The following is a 21,647-nucleotide window of genomic DNA, read 5'->3' as shown; positions in this document are numbered from 1 at the left end:
CCTTAGCTTCACATTTCTAGACTTGGGGAATATCTTGCATGCCCCAACCTTTCTAATCACTTTGGCCCAACTGCTAGTGCACAGCACTGATTGCTCAATATTTTACTGACACAATGTAAAGTCAAGATGAACAATAATGATATCTGCTGTTTCTACTTTTTTTTAAGCAGTCTCTGCTGACGCTATTATCTGCATTGTTTGAAAGTAATACTTAAATGTTGTAGTTAAGGATTTAATATTTACCGCCAGGAAGGTATTTTGAAGGAGGGTTGTCTCTCAGTTATTATAAATGGTGTAGTTTGTGTAACAGAAGCAGATCTCCATCATATCTAAATATTTCCACATTCAATTTTTTTTTAAGATAAACATGCAAATATAATTTGAAAACTGGCCCTGGTTAGCTGTAGTCTTAAAAAAGTCCTGTTTTGTCTCTGGTGAGGAGAAAGACCATACACTAAACTGTCTAGAGATAGCTCTTGGTCTCAAGGACTGGCAGACTGACATTGGTAGCTCAGTGCCTGCAATCAGAGTTTAAATCAGGTCAATCTTGGCCAGTGCCAAGGTAAGTTGAGAAATTTTGGATTCAGATCAAATATTTTGAACAGTTTTGATTCAGGAGTCCAGAGAAAATGCCTCGATGGACAACAAAGAGGCTGTTGGTCACCTCTCGTCACTCAAGTTGCAGAAATGATTAATGTTCCATTTACCCAAGTATCAAGAAAGGATTCCTTTGACCTTCAGCAGAAAGCTGCTCTTCAGATAACTAAAAGAATTGTGTAAAAATAAATTGCATTCCTTTCCACCTTCATTTCCCTGTTTTGTACTGTCGGTTTCCAATAGATGCCCTGAGGGGTTCTGCCAACAGTTTAGCAGCGACTCACTTATGGCTCTGGAAAGAAGTCTAAGATGTCGGACTCTTAAAAATGTTTTAACTACAGCATCAAAAACTAAACAATTTATTTTTTGGTACTCGCTCAGGTGAAGGATGTTGGAGCTAGAGAATGGAACTCTTCCCATTTCAGTCACCAAATAGAGGCCGCAGCCTCAACTACAGAAGAGCAGCCACTACTCCAGCGATGTGATTATTTTTCCATTGATCACATTTTGTGTGAGATGACCACCAAGGGACGATTTTGTGTTGTTCAAATTTTAGCAGGCAGTTATGAGTAATAGACAGACGGGACTTTCATTTCATCAGTCAGGGCTGGACTTGAACCTAGATCCAGATGAAGCCCATTTTTAGAACACTTTTTAGATCTTTGCTTCTGTGCAGTTATACTGAAATTAAATCGAACCATTAGTTTTAGCCTTCTGACTCTATAGCGTTGTTACCTTTTCAGGTGAACGGAACATGACCGATGGTCTACATAACCTGTCGTACAAAATACAGAGCCAAAAGGGAGAGAATTGTTATGGTCATATTATTACATTCATACTATGCACACATTTGCAAACTTCAGTTGTTACAAGATGCAGGTCTGCCTATGGAAATTGCCTTATTGTAAAGCCTGGCTTGGGTATAAAATTAAAACCTGACCTGGGCCTGACCCGACAACAGCCAACCCGATCACGACCCAGGCCAGAGTCCTTTAATTTGTTTTTTTTAAATGCCCCACCCAACCCAGACCCAACACATGTAGTCGGGTTTGGTTGGGTAGCCAGGCTTTACTGCAGAGTGCGGAGTCCAGATTGCACGTTTCCTGCCTTGACGTCCTGAATGTTCATTTAAAGATTACTTCCCGGAGCAAGGCAGCACTGTCTACGTCCAGCTCGACCGGACCTGAGCCCGAATGCTGGACCCGGAAGAGAGACCCAACCCGACCCAAACCCGACACTTGTCGTCGGGTCCGGGTCAGGTAGCCACACTTTACCTTATTGCTGTGAGCCTAAATTATGAGAGTTAGGAGAAAGCACAAATTCTCACAGTTTTGTTCTGTTAATTCTATATCAAGTGCGTCAGTCTTTATGAAATGTAATCCAAACAACTATCTTGCTAATTACAAGAGGAATTACACTCACTTTACACTTTCACTCTGAAGTGTGTTAATAAAGTGAGTACGTTATTCCAGAAAAGATTAATTTGTCCCCTCCCTCATCATCTCATTAGCTTGCTTCACTTGCTACACTCCACCTTCAGGAGCAAAGCATTCAGCAATCACACCCCTAATCTGGAACTCCCTCCCCAAACCCACTCACCTCTACCACCATCCCCCACCTTTAGAAATCTTCTCAAGGCATTTCTTTAACCAGACTTTCGGTCAGTGTCTGTTCATTCTCCCTTGTGAAGCACCTCGGGCCATCTACTACATTAAAGGCACGACAGGAATGAAAGTTGTTGATTTAATAAAGGGTCGGTTCTATAATTAAAAGCAGGAAATGGTGCAAATACTCAGAAGGTCAGATAGCATCGCTGGAGGGATCAGATGATGTTTCAGGTGTAGACCTATCAGAATGTCAGAGGTCTATATAATTAACTCTCCAAACAGAAGTGCTGTGTGTCACCAAATACACATTGGGGCCAAGTTACACTGCTATTTTTCCACCCATATACAGTGGTTCAGATACGAAAGTAACAGAAAGCTAAGTGCAAACAGAACAACTTGCAGTTAAATAGCACCTTTAATGTAGCAAAAGCATCCCAAGATGCTTTCCAGCAGTATCAGACAAAATTTGGCAGTGCGTCATATAAAAAAATATTCGTATAGGTGACCAAGAGCTTGGCTTCAAAGCGCGGCTTCAAGGGGGAGAGAGGGAATGTGAGGCGGAGAGGTTTAGGGAGGGAATTCCAGAGCATAGGGCCTTAGTAGCTGAAGGCACAGCCACAAATGATGGAGTGATGAAAATCGGGGACGTAGAAAAGGCCAGAATTGGAGAAGCGCAGAGATTTCAGAGAGCTGTCGGGCTGAAGGAGGTGACAGAGATAGGAAGGGGGCAAGTGAATTTAAAACAAGAATGAGAATTTTAATTTCTCAACTACTCTGTTACACTGCAGTTTTATTTATTTATTTAGAGATACAGCACTGAAACAGGCTCTTCGGCCCACCGAGTCTGTGCCGACCAACAACCACCCATTTATACTAACCCTACAGTAATCCCATATTCCCTATCACCTCCCTACACTAGGGGCCATTTACAACGGCCAATTTACCTATCACCTGCAAGTCTTTGGATGTGGGAGGAAACCGGAGCACCCGGCGAAAACCCACGCAGACACAGGGAGAACTTGCAAACTCCGCACAGGCAGTACCCAGAATCGAACCTGGGTCTCTGGAGCTGTGAGGCTGCAGTGCTAACCACTGCGCCACTGTGCCGCCAGTTTTGTTAGCCTTTTACAATAAAATCTGTAGTCAGTGATCTGACAGGATATGGTTCCATCAGTACCTATCTCAGCACAGAAACTAATGTTTGATGAAAATCACACTGACTGTCACTATGTCTTGTGGGGTCTGTAAGTAATACAGTTGTTTAATTCTGTATCACTCCCTGTTTATGTAAATGCTGTAGGCCATGTGCAGCTAAATACATCAATTGCTTAATATAACACTGAACATATGCCAGCTTTCTCAGATTAATCGTCCGAACTGTGCGGGCCCGTAATTTACAGGAAACAAGGTCCAGGGGAAATGTTCATTAACTCTTCAAAGAGAAAATAAAACATTTCTTGCAGGTTGTTTAATTACTGTAACTAGTTTCTCCACAGGAACAGCAATGGACCTCACCCAATAATCTTAAAATGAAACAAACGCAGTGCATACCAAACTGTAGCTTTATGGGGTAAGCTTGCTGAGGGTTCCTCCTTATAGTAAAACAGAACCACAAAAAGCAGCAAGGCAAGGCCTTCCCCCTAGAGATAGTGGCCAATCTAATTCTGCCCAAGGATTTATTTTCAACTATTGTACTCATTAAATCGCTGCCAAGCACTTCACATTTGCCATTTCTCCAATGGCCGCGAGTAAGAAAAAAGACTTGTTATTTATATAACGCTTTTCACAAACACCAATTAAGTACTTTTGAAGTATCATCACTTTTATACTGTAGGAAACGCAGCAGCCAATTTGCACACAGCAATCTCCCACAAACAAGTAAGAATGACTAGATAAACTGTCTTTGTGATGTTGATTGGGGGATAAATATTGGCCAAGACACCAGGGAAAACTCCCCTGCCCTTCAAAATAGTGCCGCAGGATCTTTTGCATCCACCTGAGCAGGCAGATGGGGCCTTGGTTTCAAGTGGCATCCAAAAAACAGCACCTCTCAGTACTTGAACCCAGAACCTTGTGACTCAGAGGCAAGTGTGTTACCAACTAAGCCACGTTTCCACTTTGTGTGTATGGGATTATTGCCCACACAGCTTTTTTTTCCAGTCCTCCATCTGTTTTATTTTTCAATGTTTTGTCTTCGACATCTCTCCACACATGGTCCCAGCTCACAATATTGGCTGCAACTACTCCACAAATTGTCTTTTCCAAGATTAGAAGTAGTCAAGAACAGCAGCTGTTGGCTTCATGTTCATCAAACATGGACCCAAAGTGTAACCAGGGGGGCAAGAGAGAAGAAAATCAGACAAATCTCATTTGAAAATAAGGTAGGGGAGGGGCAGAGTATTACTATCAACCGGCCCTCATGTTGATTAGTCCATTCTTCCGAGAATCCCAGTCGAACCCTTCTCCCAAGAGTGCATACATACCTGCCACACATCTCCTGCAAAGCCCTAAATTACAAATATCAGAGGTAGTAATGTTCCTGAAGAGTAAAAATGGGAAGTTTCTCCTTTTTGTTTCATTTTCTGACATATCCAACAAATCCCAAGGAATTGTAATCTGTTATGAAGTAGAGCTATATTGTGGGAATGGAACAAATGAAGGGATTATCAGAGTCATAAGGGTCATTGAAAGGTTTTCGAATTATTAATGTAGTGATTAGAACATCACATTACTACAAATGAATGATAGTTCTTTATATATCTATTGCACCTTTTGCAAAAATGCTACAAGAAAGAGAGCAGATAAGAAATTTTCCCCACCAATGCCAACTGTGGCTTCAATTAACTAGATTCGTACTCTGGGATTTAGTTCCTAAATCTCTCCATCATGGTGCTGGGAGGGAGGGGAAGGGTTGACAGCAGAAGTGCATGAAATAGACTGGACACTTATACCTCCTCCCTTCCTTTCTGTCCTGGGCCTGCTACAGTGTTCCAATGAAGCTCAACGCAAGCTCGAGGAACAGCACCTCATCTTTCAACTGGGCACTTTACAGCCTTCCGGACTCAACACTCAGTTCAATAATTTTAGATCATTACCTCTGCCCCTATTTTTTCTTTTTTCATGTCCTTTTTTGCTGGTTTGTTTCTTTTCCCCACCCCCCTAGCTTTCTTTCTTAATCACTTAACTCTGTGTTTGGACAGCTGCTCTCCTGCCATTTACACCTCATCCAGACACATCTTTTGTTTCATCACTTGCCTTTGTACCATGAAACCTTTTATCATTTATTCTCTTCTGCCCTCCACCCAATCACAGACCTTCCCTTTTGTTCTCCTTCCTTCCTTCCCTCCCTGTTTCACTTGCTCAAAGCCTATTACATTTCGCATCTTTGCCAGATCTGATGAAAGGTCATCAACCTGAAACGTTGACTCTGTTTCTCTTTGCACAGATGCTGCCTGACCTGCTGAGTATTTCCAGCAACAAATCTATTTTTATTTCAGATTGCCAGCATCTGCAGTATTTCACTTTTGTATTGGAACGGTGGAGTCTCGAGCTAACAAAAGTAATAATGAGGGTTGGGCAGGGTGGGGCAGTTACTACAGAGATGGAAGTATGCGGTCTTTGTGATGAAAAGGATATGGGGTTGAAAACTGAAATAAAACATAAAATGCTATAAATGCACTGCAAAGAGAAAGGGCAGGTCATGATGTTTCAGGTGTGTAGCCGTTGTCAGATTTGATGAAGGATTATAGACCCAAAACATCATACTGGGCCTTTTCGTTTACAGAGGCTGACTAACCTGCTGTGCGTTCCAAGCATTTTCTGTTTTTCATTCATTAGTCATGGGCGGGTTTCAACTATCCAAACTCTGACTGGAAAAACAGCAAGGAACAATGCATACTTCTTAGAGATGATTCAGAATTGCCTTCACGCATAGTTTGTTGAAAAGGCAACAAAGTGACAGGCTATTCACGACTTCATCTTCAGTAACCACCCAGGCAAAAGAGCATCTATGATTCAGCAATCACATCATTGGAACTGAACTATTCATTGGGGTATGGCAAGAGAACAAGAGAAAAATATTGCATTTTCAAAGAAAACTGAAGCCAATTAGAACATCAGTTTAATAACTAAATGGGACAACATTAGTGGGGAGATTGACATTCAAAAAGGAAAAACTATTTCAGAAATGTTGCCGAGGCTACGATTAAAATTCATTCTGATGAAACTTATAAAGATTAAAAAGAACAGTAGAGGTCAATGAGGTTGCGTGAGGATATGAGTAATAATGTTAGGGATAAGCTGAAGCCTTGCAAAATGTGCAAAAAATCAAGAAGGTAAAACTTCTAATCAGCACATTTCACCGCAAATGCTTAATGTGCTTGTGCAATATTTCTGTATGTACGATTTTTACACAGGCTTTAACCCATTTTCACTATTCTGTTGCAGCAATATTCCTGATCATTATATCTTTTTGTTTGTGTCACTATTACTTTGTAAGTTCCCACAACTGGTGGGGGTGCGGGGAGGTTAGTCTACAGCCCTCTTGTGCTGTGCCTGCACCAGATGCAGGTTGCCTTACGACGAGGGAAGGAAATGGCTCCAATCTATAAAAATGGGCAAGATTTAAGGCAGAGAGCTGAACATCCTGATTGTTTTTGTAGGGCAAGTACTGCAGGACATCCTGAAGGGATAAATAATGAACCACCTGTAGAAATAACAAACTATGAGGGAGCCAGCATCACTTTGCATTAGGGTGGATCATAACTGTCCAATTACTTGGAGTTCCTAAAGGTGATAATAAAACTTGTGGATAGGGAGAGCTTAATGGATACTGCTTATTTCGATTTTAGTAAAGATGTTGAGAAAGTGCAGCATACGAGGTTAGGCCACAAGGTTGGAGAACATCGTATAGGTGGAGTCCTTCCAAACTGATTGAACATCAGCTGAAATACAGGAATGAAAGGGTAATTGCGTGTAGGCCTAGACTGGCATGGGAGGAGGTAACTCGCGCAGTGCCTCAGGCAGCAGTACTGGGGCTGTTGCTGTTTACGATATCCATAAATTACTTGCAGTGGGGAGAGAAACAAATTCTCCTATATCTGCAGATGATGCTAAACTGGGAATGCCTGGCAGGAACAGCAAACAAACTGATTAAAATATCAAAGATTGGGAAGCCAGACTGACATTTTGAGATTTCTATGTCATTTAATTTGTATAACTGTAAAGTCATAAGATTGGGAAAAAAAATAATAGACAGACAGTGGTGTTATAAATCAATTGGTATTATTCAACAAGACAATACAGGAGAGGGCTCAAAAGTGGATGGATCACTGAATCCATCAGAACAGCGTGTGGCAACTTCAATACTGCAAACTAGATTTTGGGCAGCATAACCTGAGGAATAGAGCACAGAAAATGATAACTGAGGAATAGAATAGAAACTTGACTTGTTCAAAATGGGCAATGTTGAACTGACCACCCGTTATACATACGACCTGATATGCAATGAAACTGAAGTCAGTGGCATGAAATATCAGGTGGGGCATATAAACAGGTGGTCACTCACTTTGCACGGCCACACAAGATGAATTTCTAACCTGGAATTTGTACAAAACTGCTCTGACCCTATCTGACATACTGCCTACAGTTCTGATGACAAAGACATCTAGAAATTGGAGGAATGGGAGCGAAGGGCAAATAAATTGAGAGCTGGGATTAGGCACCTGTTTTCTAAGGAGTGGCTGCAGAAGCTGGGAATGTTTATATTGCATGAGAAAAGGTTTGAGGTGAATTTAGTGAAATATTCAACAGGCTACAGAGATAAAGGTCAATCTTTTAACAAAGTCACAGAGTCTACAGTAAGAGGGCCTAGCCTTCAGCCCCCAGGGTGAATTAATCACACTTGGGAAGTACATTAATTGCACTCATTTGTAGCCTTCATGGAGGCTTCAAAAATTAAGCTAGGTCTTTTAGGCGCAATGACAACATTAGGTACATTTGAATGAATTTTGTTTTAAATTTAAAAGGAACTGACTACTGTGCTCCACTCTAGAAAATAGTTTTGTCTTTTTTTATATAAAAAAGTCACTTCCAGTCATTTAAAATCCTGTTACTCACAAGGGAGTGGTTTGACACTGTAATTTAAAATGCTTATTTTCTTGGATAAACTAATTTTCAGCTATATTAAACAAACTGCACCAAGTTATCACTGTTAAATATATCAAGGATATATATTTTTTTAAAAATATATATAAAATATATTTTTAAAGGAATCACATTTTAAAACGCTGCCGGATTCTGCGGGTTACAATCATACAATGGTTGCAAGCACTAAAAGGAGGCCATTCGGCCCGTCGAGCCCAAAACAGACACAATTCACACTGGAATCTACAATTGTGCCCAAAGTGGAAACTCTGCCTCTTTATAATTAACTTGCATCGTGTTTTCAAAATTAATTTTAATTTTAAAAGGGTAGAATTACACTCCCCCCGCTCCCCCTCCCCTAGTTTGTAGTGTAGGAATTTAAAAAAAAACATCTCAGATCTTGCAGCCGACATCTGTTCAAATACAAATGAAACTGTTCCCACAAGAGCCACTTCACCTTCTGCGCTGCTTTCACTTCATTCTATGTTTTATCCGGTTTCCTGACTAAAGAGAATGCCACTAAAAAAAAATTAAAACGGATTGTGATTTATGTCAAACCCATTCTTCTCCTACTGGTCAGGTATTTTAACACCAGCTGCACAGGATCCAATACTTGCACTGTCAACTGTAAATAAAAAAAATAAAGCCAAGCCTTTCCTCACGATTCAATTCGCAGCTCCATACTATTAATTATACACAATCACGAACAACTTGACCACCCGGGTAAAAGATCGTTAAATAGGCCTCAAGGGTCAGAGAGGCAAGGTGAAAAACTCAACTCAATTACTCAGCACCACAATTGGGAAGAACCTTGATATTTCCAAGTGAGCAGTAAATGGGAGCAAAACACTGCGGATGCTGGAAATCTGCAATAACAACAGAAAATACTCAGCAGGTCCGGCAGCATCTGTGGAGAGAGAAGCAGAGTTAACGTTTCAGGTCGGTGGCCCTTCATCAGAACTAGCCAGTTTGAAGGTGCCTCCAAACGGTGGGTGTTTGCACCTTTGATGCTACGCTTTGTAATTGGAAGCAACACTGAAGTACACCACAAAAAGGGGGCTAGTGATAAAACTGTGAAGTTAACAAAAGCCTAAAAAATGTGTTTAGGGAAAAATTAACTTTTGCATATAAACACATGGCCTACCTCAGTGAGACAAGACAGACTTTATCACCAAACTGTCAAGTTGGTACTTGCTTAAAAGCTGTGAATTTTTCAAACCTTCTGAATCAAATGAAAGATCATCCACCTGAAATGCTAACTCTGTTTCTCATTCCACACATGCTGCTTGGCCTGATGAAAATTGCCAGCACTTTCAGTTTGGAACATTAGCTTGAAACCAAAACCTCTCCTGAAGTAAGAGGCCAAGGTACATTTCTACAACCCTCTGTGCATGTTCGTCATAACCCACAGTAGTTGGACTGCTTCGAACTTTCAGTATTACTTGTAATATCTTCCTGTATATAGCTCATGAGTCATTGCAAAAATTATACACAGTAATCTGTATTGCACTTGGCAAACAAACTGTATTTACTTTACTATTTGAAATTAATCTGCAGAAGCTACACAGATACCAGTTAAGTTGAAAAAGTTCTCAGCATTCTTCCTATGATTTACTGTACGCCAGTGCACAATTCACATCCTGAATTCTCAAGCATTAACAGCAAATGAGCTCTACTGCAACACATGCAATGGTGGATTTACTGATAGATCAAATTAAAGATTTCCGTGGTGCCAGCATCGACAGTCACTCCCTCAGCTCTGAGGCAGAAGGTTGTGGGTTGACAAATTGACAAAAATGGAATCCCATCCATCCCATAAATTAAACACAGTGAGTGGTCTCAATATGCTATATATATTGTACCTCTGGATTTTTCTCTGAATGTAATGCAACATAACCAACTGATTGCAATAGTACCTAAACGACCATATGACTGCCTTTTGTCATGCTCTTAAGAGCTATAAATGAACTTATGAAATAAACCAGAAAGGGACACTTTTCCTGTAAAATAAAATGGAACTGAGAGGTCAGTTGACCTTTTTCTTTCCTGCCAATACACATGAAACTGCAAGAACCCTGAGCTAATTTTTATGTCTGCACAAGCCTCCGTGAAGTCATAAAATACAAACATTCTTTCTGGACATATCTTTGAGAAGTCATTAAGATGCAAAAGGCCCTTTCTAGGGTAATGTCTGCATCTCTCCAACCAATTGGGTTCACTATACAGTGCAGACCTTTTGACTCCAAACTTGAACTCCAGAGAATGGGTGTGAAAACCTTTACTTTATCAGAATGGTATGTGATTGTGCGACATCTGAACTCCATTGTCTGACAAATGGCCTGTCAGAAACCATTTATGAATTCAATAGAAGAAAAACTCTGATCACATGACAAACTAGGTATCTGATAAGGAGTTTTAATAACGGTATAAGTTGGGTAGACAGAGAGAAAAACATCAGTGCTATTGAAAAGAAAAGACCCTGCCGAATAGCGCCAACTTCTAAGCTACATGTAGGCAAAGACTGGAGTTGGCCTTGAACTCTCCACCTTAGAAATTGTTCCATGGAACTTTAACTGAATATAGAGAAATATTCAACATCGCATCCATCCTCCTAAACCTCCGAAGTTTTTTTTTTCCAGTGAACAAGGGAAAAAAATTACAGGCCTGCACGTTTCAAGTTTTCACCCTGGGGAAAAACAATCGTAACAGAGAACTATTAAAGTCATAAGACCTAAATGCATGTTATTTTATAATCTCTATCTTTTCTTGAGTGTGTGTGTGTGTGTGTGTGTGTGTCTGTATGAATAAGAGTGTGGATGTGGTTGTGCATATATCGGGTGTTGTATCATAAACATTTATCTTTCTTTTAAAACTTACAAGTAAACCTGTCATTTTTCTGTTCTTGACAATCACAGCACTCAGGTTAAACACTTAAAAAAAAAACACTGGACAAAGGGGGAGTCACCCCTATCATTTCATCTGTCTGTAACACTGGTCATTTAATCTCTTGCTCACCACTCTATCACAGACCTTCTCTTTGTTCTTCTTCCCCACCCTCCTTTCACTTGCTCAAAATTTATTACATTTCTAACTTTTCACAGTTTCGAAGAAGAGTCACTGACCCGAAACGTTAACTCTGCTTCTCTCTCTCCACAGATGCTGCCAGACCTGCTGAGTATTTCCAGCATTTAATCCTAAACATCAGCCTTCCAGGCAAAAATGGAGGTAATTGAGTGCAGTACTGAGGGTGTGCTGCACTGTTGGAGGTGCCTTCTTCTCAAACTGATGAACTATTTTGAAGAGGAGCGGGGGACCTGGCCAAAATTTATCCCTCAACCAACATCACCAAAACAGATTATCCGGTCATTATGGCACTGCTGTGTGGGAGCTTGCTGTGCACTAATTGTCACATTCCGTACATTAAAACAGTGACTACACTTCAAACAAAAAAGTATTTCATTGTCTGTAAAGCGCTTTGGGACATCCTGAGGTCGGCATAAACGCTATATGAAAGCAAGTCCTTAATGAGAATCGGTGAACTCTCCAAGTGAGCAGCGGGAGTCTGTCATTGAGCTAAGGTATCAGACACTCCACAGGGTAAGACTGCCTCGCCTGTCCCCTCTCCAACCCACTGCTTCCATTATCCTTTACCCACTAATGTGCTTGAACTGAAAAATTCAAACAGGTCGACTGTCTGCAACACTGCAGGAGATCGGGCTAATTGTATTTCCATTTCTCTTAGGTTTTTTTTATCTTCCAAAATTCTGCCGTTCCAGCCACCACTTCCAATGAAAGTACATTCAAGCAGCTCCCAGCTTTTTGCCAAGGTATTATTGAAAACAAAAGCTACAACCTGCACCATTCAGTAGTGTACCAAAGAAAGAGGGAAAGGATTTGCATCTCAGTCGCGCGTCTTCCTCGTCCTCAGGATGTGCTTCACGGTAAATTAAATACTTTCGAAGTGCAGTTACCGTAATGCAGGCAATTTGCGCACAGCAAGACTCAACAGCAGCAGGATGAATGACCAGATCATCTGTTTGGCTGGCGTTGCCTGATAAAAAAAAAAATGTTGGCCAAGACGTGGGGAGAATTCTCTTTGAGTGGTGCCGCGGGATCCTTAATATCCACCTGGAGAGGCTTGACTAGGGTTTAGTTTAATAACCCATCCGAAAGACGGAAGCAAATACATCACTGGGATTCTGTCCAAGTGGAATGTGATTTTGAACTGCCGCTCTCTGTCCGAGTGAATTAACATTACAGTGAAAGGTCCCTTCTTTTTTGTTAAAAATATGCTCAGGTGTAGATGCGACAAGCAATTATTTCCAAATTTCTCTACTGGGACAACTGTATTTCAATTAATGCAGGATATCTGTTGACTGTTCAGCGACTCTGCGAGTGATTTAAAGTGCAATCGCTCTTCAGATTGAAGGAGAGCTAATTTTCCAAGATACATCAATGTAGCAGATGCATACAAACACACTGATTATCACTCCTCTTCCTTAGACAGATTACTGAGACCTCCCCTCTCTGGAGGGAGAAGAATCAGTGGGAGAGCTGATAATTGCGTAAAAAAATGCGGATTCTGCTAGTTATGCTCTTCACACAGTGCAAGAACACTGAAGCAGGTATGCACCTGGAGCTGACGTGAAAAGCTACACAGTGATCAATGGAATGCAAACCTCCCAGCTGCTCCCAGTGTTAAAAATGTAATCAGTGGTTTGTCTTTGCCTGCTACTTAATGAGATCGGACTACCACTGCATGTCTGCCCTGTGTTACATTTGAGAATAGCTATATTTCGAGTTGTTCTCCTGCTAACCAATAACCAAAAATAAGCGAATTAAGAAAGGAAAAATAGACATGATACAAAACATATTTTTTTCAAAAAACACATGATGGCAACAAATGCCAGGCGAGTGGGCTTCAGGCTCAGCTCTCCTGGACAAGGGCTCTTGCATTTTTCATTACCCTGCTTCCACATTAATGTCTGTTGGTTCTAACTATTGAAGCGAAGGGACATTGTTCAAGCATCCCTGCTGTGCGCAACTTGGCAGGTAATCTTCACACCTTCGGAATTCTGTTAATTAAACCAAAATTCTTCACACCGTCACTCAAAACAGAATCAAAACGCATTTTTACCCTTTGCTCTGACTGGTGGAAATGCCATTCTGGTAACTGCAATGGGGGTGGGAGTCATGCAGACTGTGAGCATTTGTGTTTTACATCACAACAAAAGGGTTCAAAGACCTCGAGCTCAAATCATGCTGTTGTGTGATGCTGCTAAGTAGGAAAAAGATGGGAGAAGTATGTATTCAAGCCAACCTCTCACACATCCCAGTGGCCAGCACAGAGCAGTATAGGTTTGTACTTGTTCTTTCTTTCTTTTCTTTTGGGCCTCCTTATCTCGAGAGACAATGGATACGCGCCTGGAGGTGGTCAGTGGTTTGTGAAGCAGCGCCTGGAGTGGCTATAAAGGCCAATTCTGGAGTGACAGGCTCTTTGTACTTGTAATACACTGCCAATCTCCCCATCCTGGTTGCAGATGTGTGTGATTTGAGAGACAGGATTAATGAATAAACTATTAGTCCTTGTACTAATTATTGCCACATATCTGTGGAGAAGAGCAGACACTTGACTCTATGCAAAAATAAAATGTTGTTGAGACACAATGGGCAGAATCTCCCCTCCCCCCAATTGGCGGCAAGAATGGCGGCAGAAAGGCATGAAAATTCACACTGCCGGCCAGTTTGCCAGTACCATCTCACCCCTGGGCCATTTTCCCAGAGGCAGGATTGGGGGTAGAAGGATGATCTACCCACAAACAGCAGGGAGGTAACTGAAGTAAGTAAATGGCCAATTGAGGCCAATTATCAGAGGCCAACTGCAATTTTCCAGTCAGCACATGGGCCCCTCCCACAGGAACTAGGCCAGCTGCCTGGAAGTGGCCTCCTGGCAGTAAAGGCCTGCTCAAGTGACAAAAAAAAACCTGACCTAAACCAAAGGAACCACATGGGACCCAAACCCAACTCTGACCCGTCCCGACCACCACAATGTTCCCTTTACTTACCTTCCGACTCCCAATACACCGGAAGCTGCAGCATGAACGTGATGACATCATAGAGACGCTCACTGCGCAGACTCAGTTTCCCCACTTGATGTCCCAGACTTGCAGCTCAGGTAAGTTTTTAAACTTTTAACACTTACTTTGCTGTGTGTCCAACCCAGGCTCGGCCCGGCCCGACCTGAGCCTAACTCGGACCCGGCCCGACCCTAGCCCGAAGGCCAGACCCAGAAGAGCGGCCCGACCCGAGCCCAAGCACATGTCGTTGGGTTCGGGTTGGGTAGCAGGCCTATACCTGGCAGGACACCGAGGGAACCAGTGCTCCAGGCAGGCTTTGAGTTCAAAGAAGGAACAGCACAGGAACAGGCCATTCGGCCCTCCAAGCCTGCGCCAATCTTGATGCCTGCCTAAACTAACACCTTCTGCACTTCCGGGGACCGTATCCCTCTATTCCCATCCTATTCATGTATTTGTCAAGATGCCTCTTAAACGTCGCTATCGTATCTGCTACCTAGCTGTGGCCACAGGCCACCCTGTATAGGGACTCCCTCGCTCCATGATGGTGGCTTAGCAGCTGCCGCCATTTTTTCATTTAAAAGTTTTAAAGTTGCTGAGAGGGCACCTCAATATTGAGGCACCCTCTCTCTCCTACCTGAAAAGGCAGGCTGCAGCTCTTCCCAAGCTCGAGAGCTTCTGATTGGCCCTCCTCAATTGTATAGCAAGTGCACCCTCTGGCCACTATTTGGCCAATTCGGGGAAAATCACTGCTGGGTTGCTGTTCCCCACACAGTAGAGTCTAAAATCTTGCTCCACATTGAGTTTAATCATGGAATCCATATATAAAGAAATATTAACCTTTGTAGCAGAGTGGGAAACGGCTTTTACACATACTGTTGGATCTATAGAGCAGAGTGACAAGAGTTTTATTTACAAGAGTGCCTTTAGCAGGAGATCAGCATTTCAAATCACCAACCTTACCCCAATCTAAACCAGCAACGTCCAATACCAAACAGACTGAAAAACATGGTCAATTCTGTCATGGCGAAGTGTTTTCCAGGTTCCTCGGACTTGGTTCGAGTCTATCTCTTCCTTTCATTAGTTTGTGTATTTACCTAAATCTCCTGCAATTTATTCCATACCCACGTCACTATTCAATGTTCTTTACATCCTTGCTCCTCAGGGTACAGATAGGCGTTTCTGTGGCCGCAAACGTGACTCCAGGATGGTATGTTGCCTCCCTGGTGCTAGGATCAAGGATGTCATGGAGCAGCTGCCGGACATTCTGAAGGGGGAGGGTGAACAGTCAGAGGTTGTGGTACACATTGGTACCAAAGACATAGGTAGAAAGAGGGATGAGGTCCTGCAACAAGAATTTAGGGAGCTAGGTAGCAGATTAAAAAGCAGGACCTCAAATGTTGTAATCTCTGGATTACTCCTGGTGCCAGGTGCTAGTAAGTATAGGAATAGGAGGATAGAGCAGATGAATACGTGGCTGAGGAGATGGTGCAGGAGGGAGGGCTTTAGTTTCCTGGATCACTGGGTCGGTTTTTGGCAAAGGTGGGACCTGCACAAGTTGGACGGGTTGCACCGGAACGGGAACGAGACCAACATTATTTCTGGGAGATTTGCTAGTGCTGTTGTTGGTGGGGGGGTGGGGGGGTGGGTGGTTTAAACTAATTTGGCAGGGGGATGGGATACAGAGTGGAGGTACAATAGGGGGTGATGTACAGTCAAATATAGAAGAGAAACTGAGTCAGTCTGGAAGGCAGAGCAAATATCGACCCATTAAGGCACAATTGAAAAATGCAAGGCTGGATTGCATCGATTTTAATGCAAGGAGTCTTACTAGTAAGGCAGATGAACTGAGGGCATTGATTAGCACATGGGATTATGATATTGTTGCTATCACAGAGACATGTTTGAGTGAGTGGCAGGACTGGCAGCTCAATATTCCAGGGTATCGAATCTTCAGGCGTGATTGGGGAGGGTGTAAAAGAGGAGGTAGCATTGCACTGTTGATCAAGGAGTTAATTACTGCAGTAAGGAGGGATGATATCTTAAAAGGTTCTTCATATGAGGCCATATGGGGAGAACTTAAAAACAAAAAGGGGGCAATCACTTGGCTGGGAGTGTACTACAGGCCTCCAAACAGTCAGGGAGAGATAGAGGAGCAGATATGTAGGCAAATCTCAGAGAGGTGTAAAAATAATAGGGAAATAATAGTAGAGGATTTCAACTTACCTAATATCAACAGGGATAGTCTTAGTGTAAAAGGCTTAAAGGGGACGGAATTCTCAAAATCTTAAAATAAAAGTATAAAACGCTAGTTAGGCCGCAGCTGGAGAACTGTGTATAGTTCTGGGCACCACATTATAGGAAGGATGTGATTGCACTGGAGAGGGTGCAGAGGAGATTCACCAGGATGTTGCCTGGGCTGGAGCGTTTCATCTATGAAGAGAGACTGAAAAGGCTGGGGTTGTTTTCCTTAGAGCAGAGAAGGCTGAGGGGGGACATGATTGAGGTACACAAAATTATGAGGGGCATTGATAGGTTAGATAGATAGAAACTTTTTCCCTTAGCGGAGGGGTCAATAACCAGGGGGCATAGATTTAAGGTAAGGGGCAGGAGGTTTAGAGGGGATTTGAGGAAAAAAAGTTTTTCACCCAGAGGGTGGTTGGAGTCTGGAACGCACTGCCTGAAGAGGGGGTAGCGGCAGGAACCCTCAACATTTAAGAAGTATTTAGATGAGCACTTGAAACGCAATAGTATACAAGGCTATGGGCCAAATGCTGGAAAATGGGATTAGAATAGTTAGGTGCTTGATGGCCGGCACAGACATGATGGGCTGAAGGGCCTGTTTCTGTGCTGTATGACTCTATGACTTGATCACCTGCCAATTGCCTCTCCCTCATCCTCGTAGGACATTGTCCTTGTATTGAGATAGTTGCTAAGGCACCGAGTGCCGTCCAGTACCTCACCCTTTGTGAGCAGTAATCAAACAGACAATGAAGATCAGCAGCCTGCTTGACCATCCAAACCACCTCTGATCCTGATGTCCACACATCCCGAGTTCGAGGAGTCGCGACTAGATATTGACCAGGAGCAGGCAATCTGGCTGATTTTACCTTAACTAAGCCAGGCACACAGAAATCCCAGCTTGTCTCAGTTCTTGCTTCTTTCAGACTTGGCCGCTGTCCAGCTCAGCTTTCAAATGCATACCACCGATACCATGGTACAGGATCTATCCCTCACTGCCAAGGACATTAACCCTGGTCAAAAACCACAAAAATGGGATTTCTGAAACTGGACACACACAGACACACACGCAATAAAGCCAGCCACAAAAATGAACATTTGTGTACAATACCTCACTGGTTTGTGTGTGATAACATTCAGTCGCGAGAGAGGGCTGGTGGTGAGGTAGAGCTGGGTATCGTTCGTGTACATGTGAAAACTAACGCTGTGCTGAAGGGCAGCATGTAGATGAGATGATAGGATTGAGCCAAGGATAGATCTTTGGAGGACGCCAGAGGTAATGGTGCAGGATCAGGAAGAGACGCCATTGCAAGTAACACTCTGGCTATGATTAGATAGATAAAAATGGAACCAGGCGAGAGCAGTCCCACCCAGCTGAACGACAGTGGAGAGGTGTTGGAGGAAGATGGTGTGTTAATCATGTCAAAGGCTGCAGTCAGATCAAGAAGGACTGGTCATTTATCACAAGCTGTTTGCAGGACCTTGCTCTATGCAAACTGGCTACCACATTTGACTGTACAACAGTGACTGCACTTCAAAGGTTACCCATTTGCCCGGAGATGTTTTGGGACTTTGAGGACGTGAAAGGCACCATATAATTTAAAGTTCTTTCCATGATACAGAGGGTATGCAGTTTTCATGCTAGTTCATTGAAGTTCAAATGAGGCTGAGTTACAGGAGCATTACCAGAGGGCACGGAACAGGTCAGCCCTCAGTGGTTGAGCAGAAAATCAAGTTTACTCTCAAATAAAATGAACTGAAGCAATAGTGAAAGATAGAACTTCTGAGACCAAAGCATATTTCAAGGACCCAACAAATCTCAGCGTTTGAATGATAGTGATAAATTACTTAGGCTTCTATCTGAAAGTATTATGAGTCACTGCTTTGCAAAACACTCCAACCTTTGATTTGCCCGAGATATAAACCAGCTGAAGCTCTTGTTTAAATTGCAGTCTTGCAGCTGTCAGACATCCAACATTGCAGGCTAGGAATTAGTGTCAGCAATAATGGTGGGTCAAAATGTTCGACTTTATTGTATATGTTTTTTTAAAAAGAGTTGCATTTATGTAGCACCTTTCATGACCTCATGACGTCTCAAAGTACTTTACAGCCAATCAAGTAAATTTTGAAGAGTACTCTTCTACATGACATCATGTAGAAAATGCAGCAGCCAATTTGCACATAGTGGGTTCCTGGCAACAGGCTGAGATTAAGCCAGTCTGTTCGCAACCTTGGTGTCAGATTTACCCTCAGATGAGCTTGACATTATATTCGTGCCATCACTAAGACCGCTTATTTCCGCCTCTAACATCGCTTGACTTCGTTCTGTCTCATTTATGCCTTTGTTACCTCTAGACTTGACTATTCCAATGCTCTCCTGGCCAGCCTCCCACATTCTACCCTCTGTAAACCTGAAGTCATCCAAAACTCTCCTGCCCAGTTCTTAACTTGCACCAAGTCCTGCTCCCCTATAATCCCTGTGCTCGCTGACCTACACGAGCTCCAGGTCAAGCAACACTTTGATTTTAAAATTCCCATCCATGTTTTCAAATCCCTCCATGGCTTCGTCCCTCCCTATCTCTAATCTCCTCCAGTCCCACCACCCTCTGAGATATCTGCACTCCTCTAATTCTGGCCTCTTGAGCATCCCTGATTTTCATCACTTCACCGTTGGTGGCTGCGTCATCAGTTGCCTAGGCCCTAAGTTTTTGAATACCCTCCCTCCACCTCTCTGCCTCTCCACCTTGCTCTCCTCTTTTAAGACACTCCTTAAAACCTACCTCTTTGACCAAGCTTTAGTCATCTGCCCCAGTACCTCCTTATGTGGCTCAGTGCTGTATTTTGTTTTACAATTGCTCCAGTGAAGCACCTTCGGATGTTTTATTACATTAAAGGAGCTATATAAATTAAGTTTTTGTTGTTGATCTTTAACGTCCAGCCAAGAAAGCAGATGGCGCCCCGTTCTGATGTCACTTCCGAAAGATAGTACCTCCTACAGTGCAGCACTCCCTCAGTATTGCACTAAGAGTGTCAGCCTAGACTTTTGTGCTCGAGTCTCTGGAGTGGGACTTGAACGTACAACTTTCTGACTCAGAGAAAAAAGTGGTCCCAACTAAGCCTCGGCTGACATTTACTTTACTAACAGCAACTTACATTTACATGGCACTTTATGGTAAAAAAAAAACTAATCCAGGCTGCTACAAACCTTCATTCCAAATTAGGAGAGAGTAGTCTAGTTGCCAAATAACACAGATAGCGCATGGTGTCTCAGCCCATAAAACAAAAGAGTGGTTTCAAATCAACTCAGGCCTAAATTGACAACATGCCAAAAGGAGGAGCTATCAGGAGGGGTAAGAAAAAGGTTTTAAGGAGAGTCATAGGAAAAAGAGATAGAGGGGCTCAGGGAGGAAATTCCAGTGCTAGCCAGTGTCCCACACAATATGAAAAAAAAGGTTTAAAGTTAAAACAGATGATGATAACTTGTCTTTTTTCATAATCGATTTGTGAAACATCTTATGAAAAAGCTGAAGATCTTTCTGCAATCTAGTTCTGTATTCCAAGAAAACACACCCTGGTCCACAGGGGACTTGCTGCATGATTGTGCAGGTGGCTTGGTAATGCATGAAACCATTTTTGGAGAGAATTAAAAAAAACTGATTGGAACGGCTGGGAGTAATAGTAAGTGCTTGGGTAAACAGATCACTCCCGTGCTAATGAGTAAATGATTTAGTGGTCAGCAGTGGTAGTAAAATAAACCCAGACTAGACATTTCTGCTTTCCAATAGCCAACAGGAAGAAGCTAATTAGAGGGTGAACAGTATTAATAGAGACAACACATGCAACATCGTTTTGAAGCTGTTCTCACACTAAGCGAGAACCCCATCAGCACAGGTCTCATGCAGTCAGCTACAAGCTGAAGGTGAACCAAGCGGATTCAAAAAGTTCTGCCGTACGTTAACAAACAACAACTTGTATTTAATATACTGGGGGCCCAGGTGCTAGCTAGTGTCTCACCCAATACAAATGCAGCTGACAAGTCTAGGCAACCAGACTTGTGTTTGAATTGATTTCCTGGCTTTTGAAAACGTTGTAGAGCAGTATTGCTGCTTTAGCAATAGAGCATGAGTATCCAATATGTTAGGCACAAAGCCCAGGCCACTCAATAGCACTTTGATTTCTCAGCTGCTCACTTGCCCTGTTTGACACTGTGGGCCTGGGCTTTGAAAAGGGCTGCTCTTTGTATTGTTGCCTCACTGATGCATAGATCCTAAACTGATGCACCAAAAGCTGTTAAGTTAATCCAGTTAATGGAAGCATTCATTAAAATTTTATAGGTGGTCGACGAGACTCCAATGCATGCAGCTAAGACCCTCACAAGGACATTATGGGGGCAATTTTAATTTGCTCTCCTGTCGGGATAGGGATGAGATTGAGTCTAATGCTGATTTTACACCTCTCCCAATTTTACTCTCTAGTGACGTCACTGGAAAGTAAAATTGGTGTTCCACCTGATCCGAAGGGTTTCCCACCCAGTAATTTAAGTTGAAATTATCCCCATTGGGTCTAAAAGGTCAGCAAACACCCAATATATATCAATTCAGATCTTCAAAAGTGGTTCTCTGCACTCCTGTGGTAATCCCAATTTTCTGGTTCCTATCATTCCTACAATTTCCTGTCATTTCCGACCACTTCACCCAATGAATATATTAGATATTCAAAGACAAAGTTTATTACTTTTTTAAATATTTCATGGATGTTTCTTTCATATTTCTGCAAATCATTAAGTTAATTGTATATCTATTGGGTGTTAATTATATTTGGATGGTGGATATTAACTGCGAACACACCTGTGCTCATATATATAGGAACAGGCTGAAAGAGATTTTTTTTGTTCTGGGAGGTACAATGTGTGTCCTTGCAAAATAAAAGCTTGGAAGTGATGAAGTCTAGGCTCCAGTATTCTATCCTTCACGACTTGGCTCTC

General features: G+C 42.5%; 1 protein-coding gene across 8 annotated transcripts in view; it reads right to left on the bottom strand.

The window, feature by feature from the left end:
• Window positions 1-21,647, bottom strand: part of ccser1 (coiled-coil serine-rich protein 1) — a 1,304,709-nt gene that overhangs the window by 1,170,619 nt on the left and 112,443 nt on the right. The window lies entirely within an intron of this gene.

Source organism: Heterodontus francisci, chromosome 1 (genome assembly GCF_036365525.1).
Source record: "Heterodontus francisci isolate sHetFra1 chromosome 1, sHetFra1.hap1, whole genome shotgun sequence".
Classification (NCBI taxonomy): domain Eukaryota; kingdom Metazoa; phylum Chordata; class Chondrichthyes; order Heterodontiformes; family Heterodontidae; genus Heterodontus; species Heterodontus francisci.
This window is presented reverse-complemented; position numbering and strand designations above follow the sequence as displayed.